Here is a 13,484-nt window from a genome sequence, read left to right as displayed (position 1 = left end):
TCACTGCCTGGTGCCAGGCTGTTTGCACAAGTGTAACCAGATCTTGCCCTGTGGTATTGAGGCAACTCTGGTTTGTAGATCAGCATTAAACTCCATGGCCTTCAGAGGGCCAGCAGAAGGTTTTCCCATGCAGACTGCAGCAGTTTCTGGGCTGGAGACGCTGTTGTTTTGGAAGAACTTTTGTTCCTGGCTTCACTGTCCAGGAACGTGCTCCTGGGTTGAAGCTCACCACAGTAATGCAACTTTGCTTCATGCCATCGGGTGCAGAGGAAGTGACAGCCATGCTAGATGTTTCCCTTGTGGTGGTGCCCACCTCATTAAACAGCGTTACCACACATTTTGAATGTTTCTTTTCAACTACCAACTTAGATCTCAGCGGGGCGCAGGCTGCTCTCACTGCTGTGAAGCCAACTGGATCTGCAGCCTTATCCAGAGCCAGTCCAGGTGTCCACAGGTAAGTGTCAGTGTTCCCAGTGTGCGGAGGAGGCCACTGAGATGCTGAGATGCACTGGAGCAGCTCTGCTCTGGAGCCAGGCTGAGAGAGCTGGGCTGGGGCAGCCTGGACAGGAGAAGGCTCCTGAAGGGGAGACCTGAGAGCAGCTCCAGTGCCTAAAGGGGCTGCAGGGAACCTGGAGAGGGGCTTGGGACAAGGGCCTGTAGGGCCAGGCCAAGGGGAATGGCTTGAACCTGCCCGAGGGGAGACTGAGCTGAGCTCTTAGGCAGAAGCTCTTCCCTGTGAGGGTGCTGAGGCGCTGGCCCAGGGTGCCCAGAGAAGCTGTGGCTGCCCCATCCCTGGCAGTGCTCAAGGCCAGGTTGGACACAGGGGCATCCACGGCAGGGGTTGGAGCTGGATGGGCTTTAAGGTCCCTCCAACACAAGTCTGGGATTCTGTGGTTCTGTGACCTGTTCTGCAGTGCTCAGGCTGTCTCTGAAAGTAATGGGGTTTCAGGCTCTATCAGCTGTGAACAGGGAAGGCACTGATGTAGCAGAAAGATACCTTCACCCTCCTTACATTTTACGGGTTGCTCAGGACCTCCAATGGATGTATCCCAGGGGCTCATTTAGGGGCTTATGAGGTTATAGGGGTTGCAAACCCAGGAAATTGTTCATAAATATCCCCTTCACCCTTTAAATCTAGACTCAGAGCCACTATCTCCTGGCCTTGGGAGGGGTTGGCATGCTGGGATCTGCACCTTTTGCAGAGCTTCATAAGAGGAGTGGTGTCGGTGCTGCAGGTAGGGATGAGGGCAGCTCTTCTGCCAGCAGCTGTGTAGGAAATCTCTCTACAGAAATGCCTCTCAAAATCTCAGAACTGCTCAGAGTGCTGCAGCCAATTATCCCCAGGCTGGTACAGCAGAGCATGAAGGATGCTGTTGGTGTTCAGAGCTTGGTATTTAGCTACCCAGGACCTGGAGCATCAGGCATGTTTGTACCTCTGGGGAGAGAGGTACAGGGAAGCAGGGGAGCCTCCAGCATGGTAACAGGAGCTCTCTCCTGCAGGGCTAGAGGCAGAACAGTCGTCATTAGAAGAAGGGTTGTGGCTGGGGAGCTGTGGCCATGCAAGACAAATAGGAGTCCCTTTTGGCAGGAACTGGGGAGTGCTTCTGATTGTATGCAGTTACAGCTTCATTTCAAGCCTATTGCTCTTAGCATATAGGCATGAGCCTCCCGCAGCTCAGCGCAGCCGAGGGAAGCTTTGGTCAGCCTATCCCCCATCTCTGCTTTTCCTTATTGTTTTTATAGCCAGAAATAAGAACTTTATTGGCTTTATTCATGTCCTGTCAGAGGCTCAATCAACATCTGGTGATACAGCAGTTCGGGGAAGTGCTGGCCTCGTGAGACCCAGTGGAGCAAGAGGTGCTGAGGAAGGTCTCCATTCCCCACTCCCATCCCTGACTGCCCTTTTAGTTATCTTCGCAGCCAAAATAGGATGTGTATCCCCACCTCACCCTTGCTGCCTTGAAACCTTGCTGGGTTTCAGAGCTCCTGTGGTTGGAAGGCACTTGAGGAAACATCTAGGGCATGGAGGATAGGGGCAGGAGGAGATGGGGTGTCCTGGAAACTGCTCCTGTGCAGTGCCCAGCCAGTGTGAGAGGGACACACACAGCAGGACAGAGATGCTCAGGTCCTCTTCCTCCCTCTGGATTTGCAGTTATGGACTTGGAACTTAGGCATAAACATGCAGGGATCCTTCCTGAAGGGGTTTTGGTACCGTTTCCTGCAGGTTAGAAGATTTTACGATCTAGCAGAAGATGGAATAGAGAGGAGCACACTTTATTTACTTGAGTGCACATTGGACTCCTAACAAAATTGAGGTGTAACAAGCCAGAGGCAAGTTTTGCTCCGTTCTGAGGTGAGCCCGTGTGCAGCTGCTCAGCAGGTCCAGCAGGTTCCCTGTCAGATCCCTGGGCTCCCATCGTGGATCCATGGAGCCCCCTTTTCCCACATGGGCCCGCCCTGCTTTCTCCCTCAGGTGTGGGTGGCTTGCTCTGTGCTGAACTGTGGTACCTGCCTTTCCCCAGCTCCCTATCTCCTAGATTCAAGCCGCAGCCACACAGTCAGGGCAGTTCCTCCCTCTTCTCTGCTAGAGTCTTCTCCCCACATTTGGGTCTTGTTTTGCTGACCACAGAATCACAGAATCACAGAATCCCAAGGGTTGGAAGGGACCTAAAAAGATCATCTAGTCCAACCCCCCTGCAAGAGCAGGGTAACCTACAGTACATCACACAGGAACTTGTCCAGGCGGGCCTTGAATATCTCCAGTGTAGGAGACTCCACAACCCCCCTGGGCAACCTGTTCCAGTGCTCTGTCACTCTTACAGTAAAGAAGTTCTTCCTGATGTTAACGTGGAACTTCCTATGCTCCAGTTTACACCCATTGCCCCTTGTCCTATCACTGGATATCACTGAAAAAAGCCTAGCTCCATCATCCTGACACCTACCCTTTACATATTTGTAAACATTGATGAGGTCACCCCTCAGTCTCCTCTTCTCCAAGCTAAAGAGACCCAGCTCCCTCAGCCTCTCCTCATAAGGGAGATGCTCCACTCCCTTAATCATCTTTGTGGCTCTGCGCTGGACTCCTTCAAGCAATTCCCTGTCCTTCTTGAACAGAGGGGCCCAGAACTGGACGCAATATTCCAGATGCGGCCTCACCAAGGCTGAGTAGAGGGGGAGGAGAACCTCTCTTGACCTACTGACCACTCCCTTTCTAATGCACCCTAAGATGCCATTTGCCTTCTTGGCCACAAGAGCACATTGCTGGCTCATGGTCATCCTCCTATCCACCAGGACCCCCAGGTCCCTTTCTCGTTCACTACTTTCCAGCAGGTCAACCCCCAACCTGTACTGGTACATGGGGTTGTTCTTCCCCAGGTGCAAGACTCTACACTTGCCCTTGTTAAATTTCATCAAGTTTCTCCCCGCCCAACTCTCCAGCCTGTCCAGGTCTCGCTGAATGGCAGCACAGTCCTCTGGTGTGTCAGCCACTCCTCCCAGTTTTGTGTCATCAGCGAACTTGCTGATGGTGCACTCAGTTCCCTCATCCAGGTCATTGATGAAAATATTAAACAGCACCGGTCCCAGCACCGACCCCTGGGGAACTCCACTAGTCACAGACCTCCAGCTAGATTCTGCGCCATTGACCACAACTCTCTGCCTTCTTCCTTTCAACCAGTTCTCGATCCACCTCACTACTTGATCGTCAAGCCCACACTTCCTTAGCTTATCTATGAGGATGCTGTGGGAGACAGTATCAAATGCCTTACTGAAATCAAGAAAAACTACATCTACCGCTCTACCATCATCCCTCCACCTAGTCACTTCCTCATAGAAGGCTATAAGGTTGGTCATACATGACTTCCCCCTCATAAAACCATGTTGGCTGTTCTTAATGACGCCCTCATCCTTGATATGCCTAGTGATGGAGTCAAGAATAAGTTGTTCCATCATCTTTCCAGGGATGGAGGTAAGGCTGACCGGTCTATAATTACCCGGGTCCTCCTTCTTGCCCTTCTTATAGATTGGTGTGACCTTTGCCATCCGCCAATCCTCAGGCACCTCGCCTGTTTCCCACGACTTACCAAAGATGATGGAAAGTGGCCTAGCAATGACCTCCGCCAGCTCCCTCAGCACCCGTGGGTGCATTCCATCTGGACCCATCGATTTACAGATGTCCAGATTGCATAGCTGATCCCTAACCCAATCCTCATCTACCAAAGCAAACTCCTCCTTTGTCCTGACTCCTTCTGGGGCTATAGAAATCCGGGGCCCTCGGGGAGAGTCTGCAGGAGTAAAGACAGAGGCAAAGAAGGCCCTCCATGGGAAGTTCTTCCTGCTCCTGTGGCATTCTTGTCCCTCCGGTCACTGGCCTCTCCCAGACCAGCTGCTGTTCTGTGCTCTTCTGCCCACATCTCCTCGAGCTCTGCAGCCCCCCTGCAAGCTCTTCCCATACCTCTGCCTTGAGACAGCATCTCACCAAGGCCACTTTGTGGCTTCAGCTGCTTTTGTCACAGTGCCTGAGGGGCCTTTGCATGTGAAGAGTAGAGCGGGCTCCCCCTTCCTCCTGCCCAGAAGCAGAGCTTCTGGGAGAGCAGATAGCCAGGGCAGATGGGGTACAGCTTCTTCCTCCTGTGCCAGAGCCCAGCTGGGTTTGGTCTTGGCTGTTCTCCTTGGAATAGCAAACCCTGCCGTGAAACAAGGACAAAACCCTTGTAGCCCTCAGTGATATCAGGTGCCTCCAGCCTGGCCCCATCCTGGCCGTTTCTGGAGCATTCAGTCTCCCCAGATGCCCTGTCAGGTGCACAGAGCGGGTATCTGCTTGTTCTCAGCTCCAGATCTGCAGTGAGAGATACAGATTGTTTAGAGACAGGGTCCTGGGCAAAGTGCCTGATCAGATGCCCACTCGTGTGAGCAGATGCCATGGGTGGGAGCTGAAGCATCGTAATCCAGCCCATAATGCTCCTTTAAAGACATTTCAGCAGCTCAGTGAAGTTTCCACCTCTTGTTTTCTTTGCTCCCCTTTGCTTTCATGGTCATTTAAAACAAGTAAAGCGAGCAGAGCAGAGCAGTGTGATAACCACCAGTTCACTCCCTCCCCATGGTCTCCCCATCACGGGGTGATTCAATGGCAGCAGGGGGAACATTTATAGACAGGGGTGGGAGCTTCCCACAGGGATGACAGCTCACAAACCAGGAGCCCTGAGCACCTAAGAGGAAATACGTGCCTTGGGTTTTCCTTTGAAATCCCGTGGATGTGGTGAATGGAGCACCAGAGCCTCGGAACAGGAGTGGCCACCCGCTTCCCACTTCTGTGGCGTCCCTGTTCCCATTGCATGCATGTCACAGTGCCCTCGCTGTTCTGGCATTGTCAAGTGTGGATGAAGACCAGTGTTGGGGATACATTTCACGCTGCTGTGCAAACATAGTGTGAGACGAGGAATTCAGGCCCTTGGACAAGGAGACAAGAGTGGATTTTCCCATAAGAAAAGCAGCCAGATCGCAGAGCCTGCCAATTTCTCCTCAGTGCTCCCCACTTCCCTAGGAAGTTCAAACGAGCCCAAGCTTTTAAACTGGCAGAGAGATGTACTTTGTATTTATTTAAACCCCCACACAAATCCTTTTGGATCCTTATTTCTTGCGTTGTTCTCCCAACCTCTGCCCTGGTGGGTGACTTTTCCAGCTCTCCCCTGTTTGATCTGCTGGACCTGCAGAGGTGGCGGAGGAGAATGCCATTGGTTTATGTGTTTGTGAACAAGTGATAGGGGTACCACGTTTCACTGGAAAAGCATGTAAAAAGCACCCAGGAGGGCAAAAAATGACAACTAACCAGACTGTTCAGCAGCACAGAGCTTTTGCTGTCCTGCAGGAAAACACAATGTGGGGGGCTGCTTATTCAGCAGCAGCAGTAAACAATGGGTGCTCACCTTGAGCTCTCCTTCTCCCCAGCCTCTGTGCTAGCAGAGAAAGGAAACAGGTCCTGGAGTCTGGATGACAAATGGGGGGTTTATGGCTGTTTAGCTCTTGTTTTCTCCCTGAAAAGCTCTGTTTTCCTTGCTTTGGCTTTGTCTTCCCCAGCATCAAAAGCCCGGCCTGCATTCTGCCAGTCTGACACTGAAAATTAGTCCTGAGCCATTTGCCTGAACCTGTCAACCCCACATGAGAGCCACACATTGTGTATGCAGGTGCTTTGGCCTGGGAAGGACGCGTCATGCGCGTTACTCATTTAATACCTGTATAATCTAATCTCTCACAGCAGCATCCTCAGCAGTTTTTCTTACCCCTCGTGCAGTCCCTCAGGATGTGTTTCCATCCCTGTGCTAGGAGGAGCTATTGGCTCACCCAGCACCGGGGTGGATGGCTCCAGATTCCCTTCTGGAAGACTGACTGTCTGCCCTGTGAGCCCATAGCCTCTTCACTGGGGTCAGACCCAAGAGCTGTCCCCTTGACAGCTCCAGCTGTACCGGGAGTCTCCAGCATGTGCCTCGCCATCACGGCATCCCTTTGAATGCACGCAGAGCTCAAGCTTAGCCTGAGCCTGGAGGCACAGAGGTTACAGAGCTCTTCCCCCCAGCCATCTGCACTCCAAAGTCATCCTGTCTTGCACAATTTTCCAGTGGGGAAGAGGTGGGCCGGGCAGTGTGGACGTGCCGTGTGCCTTGGGTGTCCCAACAAGCCATGAGTGGCCAAGACCTGCCGAAGCGTGTTGACCAGGAGAGCTGGAGGCACCGGCTTCCTAAAACCTGGGCTTTCCCTAACTCCTTCAGAAAGTTTCCTGAACGAAAATGATTCAGGAAACCCATTTTCAGACTGTCAGTGCGATGCATTCATCACTCCCCTGCGTGTGCACCAGATTGTTAATGCTTCGGGCCAAATACCGTGTCTTTTTTTAATGCCTACAAAATGTAGAGCGTGTTGCTGGCTTTGTGCTCATAATAATTATAAAAGTAACGGGAGTAGCTGCATTCCTATAGGCTGGAAATGGCCAGGCACAGACAAAACCCGTGATTCATTGTTGCAATTAATGCTTGAGCTTGTACCTGTGATTCATTAGTCTGGCGATAGCAAAAGAGCAGGGTGAGAATTAAGGGAGACAAGTGCCGGCTGTTGAGATGGTTTGAGTGCTATTTCGTGCTCCTTCCTTGGGCTGCCTCTGCCCCTTCAGTTAAAGGCACTGATAGACCCACAGGCAGGTGGTGCAGGGTATTTATATAACAGTGCTCAGTACAAAACTTCAAACTTAAATTCCCATGCAGGTCTCTAAATAGAACTTTGAAATGTCAGAGATGCTGAGAAGAATGCTGGCACTGGAGGAGCTGCCATCAGCGAGAGGCAATAGCAGCCAGATTTATGCTGGGCTAAATACGCAGGTGACTTTTCAGCTCTGGTGTTGGAGGGAGCCTGGGATGCTCTCGTGGACAGATTTCGTGTGGTGGGAGGCAGAGAAACCAACAGGAACACGTGCTGCAGATTTGTACACCTGGAGGTGCCCATTGCTGGTCCCTGTGGATTAAAGCTGCTGTGATCCAATGCCAGCAATAGGTTTAGGTGTGATGGCTGCAGGGGGCCAGGGCAGGAGCTGTGGGGCTTTAAGCAGAACCCAGTGTGTTACTCCCCCATGGTGCTGTGTCCACAACCTGGCACATGCCAAATGATACTGGTGTAGGAATGCCATCTCCATGTTTCCTCCCCACAGGTACCACTGAGCATGGCCGCAAAGGGATAGGGTATGGAGAAGAGAGCATTGACAAATGCAACCTGATGAGATGCTGATGGAGAGAAGGAGGATGAGAGTTGTTCCACTGAGACCTGCCCAGGGAAATGCTCTCCATGGAAACGGCTTTGGACCCTTTCCTGGAGCATCACACCAGTGCAGGGCTGCAGTTTGCCTCTCTTAAATGACCTTTTGCTGACTTTGATCTCACAAGGTATCTCTCCCTTCTCCTCCCACCCTCCTTTTCCTCCAGGTGTACCCCTCAGTGAGGACCAGCTTTGTTCTGTTTTTGCAGGTGACTTTGATGGGTGAGATGGAGCAGGGGTAGCTCCCAAGAGCCTGCAAGTTCCCGTGAAGCACAAACCACTCTGAAGCACTGACTTTCTAAGGTGAGTCCTGTTGGCAAAGTTTCTCCTCCAGGTTTTATCCATCACTCTTTCTGCTGGCTCATTACCTTTCCCTTCTGCATATTTGTGCCTCCCAACACCCCAATTCATTTCCCCAGATGCAGCAGCTATTGACTGGGTGATATAGATGGGGTTTAACCAGTCCTCCCGCTGGCTGCTCCTGAATTGCTGACGAGGCCGATTTGTCTGTTCACACATCAATCTGAAAGCACATGCAAAGTTCTGTCTCAGCTGACTCAATTGTTAGGAGCTGCAACCCCAATGTCTTTGTAAATAAAATAGTTTAATCTCATGGGGCATGCCTGAGAGAGAGTCGAATAAATACATCAATATGTAAATAGATCCACGGAGGAGGATGAACTGGGACTTTGCAAAACTGATAAAGCATCTTAGGAGACGTGTTGTCACTGCACTTCTTGCATATTCTGATGAAGCAGACAGCAATGCTGGGTTGCAGGAGAGGAAGGGAGGGAGGAAGAAGCGTGGGCACGAGCGCACCGTGACTGAAATCCTTGTATGGATTGATTTGACTGAAATGTATTCCGAGGCTGGTCTAATTGCTAGTTTAGTCTCAGGCTTTGATTTTCCTCTTGTTTTCACATCTTTGCTGCTGAGTCTTTCCTGCATTTCAAGCAGCCCGACTCAGGGCAGAGTCCGGACCTGAACCTCTGCTGGACCAGAAGAGATGACACCTGTCTTTACTGAGCCCTTCCACAAAGCAAAGAGGGCATGAGTTAAAGGCAGCGAAGGTCAGACTTGTTCTGGATGGGTCTCCACAGGCACAGCCTTTACTTTTTCCTGCTCTGTAGCAGCCCTGTTGCACTTCCACCACACAAGTGGAAATACTGAGGTTCAGTTCATGAGCAGCAGCTCCAGCTCGGGCACTTCTCTGCTGATTTCCAGGGCAAGGAGAGGAGAAACCTCCCCTTGCATTGTCTGGGCGCTGCCTCCCTTTCTGCAGGCTGAGCTCCAGCCCTTGTTTTGCAGCGTGCCACGGGGAGTTTTATCACCTTCAACAATGAAATCTGTCACCTTCAAGCTGCTTTATTGTGATCTGGGGACTTGTGCCCTGTCCGCTGTAACCCGGCGCAGGGCTCCTGCCTTCCTCCCCGCACCATCACTAACATCTATTGATCAGGCTCCTCGCTGCAACCAGCGGCGGCAACTTCAGGGACCACATTTGTACTCGTTTTCTCACCAGGATCAGGCCGTTAATTGAGCTGCTTTCTTTCTCTTTGCCTCCTTCTGTCTCGTGTGCATCTCAGTCCCCTTCTTCTGAGGCTTTGCCTCCCCTTGCAACCCACTCCAATGTGGAGAATAAAAGCCAATCAGACATGCAGCGTAGCCAGTATTCCGGAGGTGATCCCATATTTTAAAGGGGAACAAATAACATGTTTTAAACCACAATACCTTCGTGTTGCATCAGTTATGAAGATACAGATGTTTGAATTGGATTAACTGGCGTATCTTCTCTTGGAGAAAGCAGCGTAACAGTAAACTTGGGGCACCCCTTCAGCAGCTGTGGCTTGGGTGGCACAGTGTGTGTTGTGGGAGGCTGGTGAGTTTGGTGTGCCAGGATGAGGTAAACTGACTTCAGGAGTCTGCTTTTATTATATGCTAAGTTCAGAACACTTCTGCTTTCCTGTAGCTTCTACCATAGATGCCTTTTTGCTTTAGGGAGTCAGTAGTTTCATTTGAAATGCAGTTCTGTACATTTGCATACACATTCGGACAGGCTAATTAAAAACTTACTTACCGTCAGAGTTGGTTTTGTGCTAGCAATGGCTCTACAAAACGTTTGTAACTCTTTGCAAGTGTCTGCTTTGGTGCAGAAATCTGAACTTTCTGGAAAATCTTGTGGTCAGATCTTCAAGCTTTAGGTTTTCAATGAATAATCACAATCTGCAATAGCAGATTTGAACAAAAAAGGTGTTCATTGGAGTTTCTCCACAGGGAAAAAATCTATAACATGTATTATTAAATATAAAGAGGCTTATGTCTTGTGTTTCATTGTGCTAGAGCTTATAATAGCCCTTCAGAAGCTTGAAATGGGTTTTCTTTCATTAAAACACCGCGTTCCCCTGCTGCATTCATTACAGGCAGCATATTGGCAGGTGCCTGTGCCGGGCAGTCCTGGCCTGGAGGGCTGATCCCGTCCCTCTCCATCAGCGCCAAGTTATTTCATAAGCAGTGGAAATACTCGTTTCCAAAGTGGATGTGGAGGGGATGGCAGCACATGGAGGTGGGAGGAACAGCAAAGGGGGAAATGCATTTTCTTGGTGGCATTTTTATATGTCTGCCTCCTGAGCATCTAAGAGGGAACTCTGAGGGAGGTCCCTGGTAATGAAGGGGGTAGTTGATGATGGGTGCAGCTCTTCCCGAAGTCTCCCTCTAGCCAGTGCTCTTAACTCAGGCCTGTGCAAGTCCCTGCCTCTTATGTGTGTGGATGTCATAGGAAGCATTAGTGGGGTCCAGGCCTGGGAGTAGAAGGATTTCCAGCACCACCAGCAAGGAGCTGCAGGAAAAATCTCATTAATCTGCATCCCTTCAACTGTTGCATTCACCAGAAGTGGGACATGCAGGCCAGTGCTCCAAAGCATTACTTTGGCATCCAAGCAGCCTTGGAATAAAGAAATGCTTCACTCATGTGTTCGTTTCCCATGATTGAGTTCCAATATCCAAAATGGATTACCAAAAGCGAAATGCAGTTGGATTTTGCCCCTGCTGATCTTCATCAGCTGCTGTTCCAGTTCTGGGTCCCTGGAGAGCTCTCCGGTCTGATATTCATAGGATCCCAGACTGGTTTGGGTTGGAAGGGGCCTTAAAGCTCGTCCAGATCCAACCCCCTGTCACAGGCAGGGACCTCTTCCACTGGAGCAGCTTGCTCCAAGCCCCTGTGTCCAACCTGGCCTTGAGCACTGCCAGGGATGGGGCAGCCACAGCTTCTCTGGGCACCCTGTGCCAGCGCCTCAGCACCCTCACAGGGAAGAGCTTCTGCCTCAGAGCTCATCTCAGTCTCCCCTCCTTAATAATCCTGCCTTAAACCTGTCCTACGCTGAGGCAGCCAACGACCATACCCAACTGCAGAGGTTTTGTGACAAGCCAATGGAAACCTTTCCTCCAGCACATACAAATATGTTCTGCAAGATAAAAGTAAGCAGTAATGAAAATATCGTACTCTTTTTATTTTTTCTTCTTCTTTCCCCGTCTTTTTTCCTTTTGCTTCAGGAAAGCAGGAAGGGGCAGGAAAGGATTGACTCTATCCTACCGAGGGCTTTTCCTAAGATGCCTGCTGGGAGCGCTTGCTGTATGTTTCTCTTTAGGTAGTAGCTCTTTTGATTTTCTCACTGCCTCACCAGTCACACTGAGGTGCCTGGAGAAGGATTTGCTGATTGCTTATGAAATCCATTCTCCCATGAGATTCTGCTCTTTCCATCTTGATCAACTTTAATTCTTGCTTTCTAATAACACCCAGGGACGGCATTTTATGGCTTTATGAGGATTTGGTGATTGATGTTCATCGGCGCTTGTAGGAGACCAGTAACCTCATTTCATTTTTGACAGAACATCGAGAGAAGAGCTCCGTATCCTTCGCCCTTCTTGGTCATGTATAAATGAAAGAGAAAGTAAAGCGGATATAATGTGTCCAGACCCGTCAGCCTGGCTCCCTTGTCCTCTCTCACCACACTGGTGAACTTCTGACACTGTTTCTCTCCAGCCTGGCACATGGGCGCATGTTTAAAGGACACCGTTGGCTCATTTTTTATACCGTTCCATGATCTTGCTTTTATTCTTGGTTCTGCACACCAGCGTCTGGGATGCTTGGAAGTAGCTGCTCTAAGTTGGCGTGGGAGTAGATTTCTTAAATATTACCTCACAGAGTCAGTGTAAATTGAGAGCAGATAAGACTTGGACCCCAGATGCCTTTTTTTTATCCATTACTGTCTTTTTCCCGGTTCCATTCTCTCTGCTCTTTCTGATTTTGAGCAGGTTTGAGAGGAATGGGACTCCCCGTTCATGCTTAAACCAGCCTTGTCTGTGGTACCCAAAGGCACACACAGAGGTACCCACCACTGGCAAAGGATTTTTCAGTAAAAGAAATCCTGGAGGAAGAATGCCCACAATGATGAATTGAGAGAAAATGCACAAAATCCTGCACCCAGATAACCTGGTAATATCATTCACCAAACTGTGACTCTGTTCTCGTAGAGAAATGGCATTTCCCTTTACAAATCCATTTTCTTTCCTTAGGAGAAGGGACATTTAGAGCATCCCTTCTGAAAGGGAGAAGGTGGAAGAGGCTGTGAGGATGCCGTGCTTCCTACGCTGGTCCATAGATTCTAAACACAGGTTTGGTTATTTCTTATAGATGCTTATTTTTCCTCTCTGTTTTTTGCTTTCAGATATGCGCTTGTGTTCTCAATGAAGAACAGCTGAGAGATCAGGCAAATGGCTTAAGAATTCAGCGGGCTGTAAGCTATTTGGATTTAAAATAGTGCCTGGGAGAGAGCTTTTTACACTGCCTCGCTAAACAATCCTCCTTCTGTCACCCTCCGAGGTTGCCATCCTTTGTTCCTCACATGTCGCCTTCCCTCTAACTCTCCAGAGCCTCCAAGGGAAGCAGGAGAAGGGCTAACGAGGGTTTTTCTTTTTCATTTTTAAATCCCCCCAAGTCCTTCTTTAACACCCCCCCTCCCCCTGCTTCTGGCCATCTGCCTTTGTTTCAGTTGTGCTTCTTGGCTTTGTTTCTTCAGCATTACCCCCTCCTTGCCCCTTTGCGGGGCACTGTTTAACACTCTGGGAGAGCTGCGCAGAGGCAGCTCAGCATCCCTGGGCTCAGCCACAGCACTTGTAGCACCAGAGCCTGCTCGTCTGGCTATGGCCAGAGCCATCCCTGCTGTCTTTTTTGCTTCCCTTTCACATGGCAGGGGGCTGGAACTGGATGAGCTTAAGGTGCTTTTCAACCCAAACCATTCTGCTTGCAAAAGCAAAGCTGTGGCTGTTCTGCTGGGGGAGCGGGGTGCTGGCATCAGGCACAATGAGCTGGGCACCCCACTGCTTGTCCCCGCTGCTCCCCAGCAAAGGCAGGGGAGGGCATCGCTATCCCACCATGCTCAAGGCCTCCACTGCCTGCCCCTCATGCGCAGGCAGGTGGTGGAGGGAGGGTCCCATCACGGTCTGGTTCCCCCTGATTCCCTCTGCAGATGCAGACAGGCAGGAGGAAGGTGGTGTCCAGGTCTGACAGCTCATCCTTTTGCCTTGGATTTGCAGGGGATCGAGAAGAGGGCTATGCCAAATGGATGGGCTCAGCACCACGCACACCAGAGGCAGGTGAGGCGGCCAAGGGGCCCTGACACCTTTTTATC

At 50.6% G+C, this 13,484-nt stretch overlaps 1 long non-coding RNA gene across 1 annotated transcript; it reads left to right on the top strand.

The window, feature by feature from the left end:
* The first annotated feature begins 186 nt into the window (after positions 1-186).
* LOC136018684 (uncharacterized) lies at positions 187-8,094 on the top strand. Its single transcript, XR_010614534.1, has 3 exons — positions 187-454; positions 7,694-7,925; positions 8,007-8,094. It is a non-coding gene; the product is annotated as an uncharacterized LOC136018684 (long non-coding RNA).
* The last annotated feature ends 5,390 nt before the right edge of the window (positions 8,095-13,484 follow it).

Source organism: Lathamus discolor, chromosome 8, assembly GCF_037157495.1.
Source record: "Lathamus discolor isolate bLatDis1 chromosome 8, bLatDis1.hap1, whole genome shotgun sequence".
Lineage (NCBI taxonomy): Eukaryota > Metazoa > Chordata > Aves > Psittaciformes > Psittacidae > Lathamus > Lathamus discolor.
This window is presented reverse-complemented; position numbering and strand designations above follow the sequence as displayed.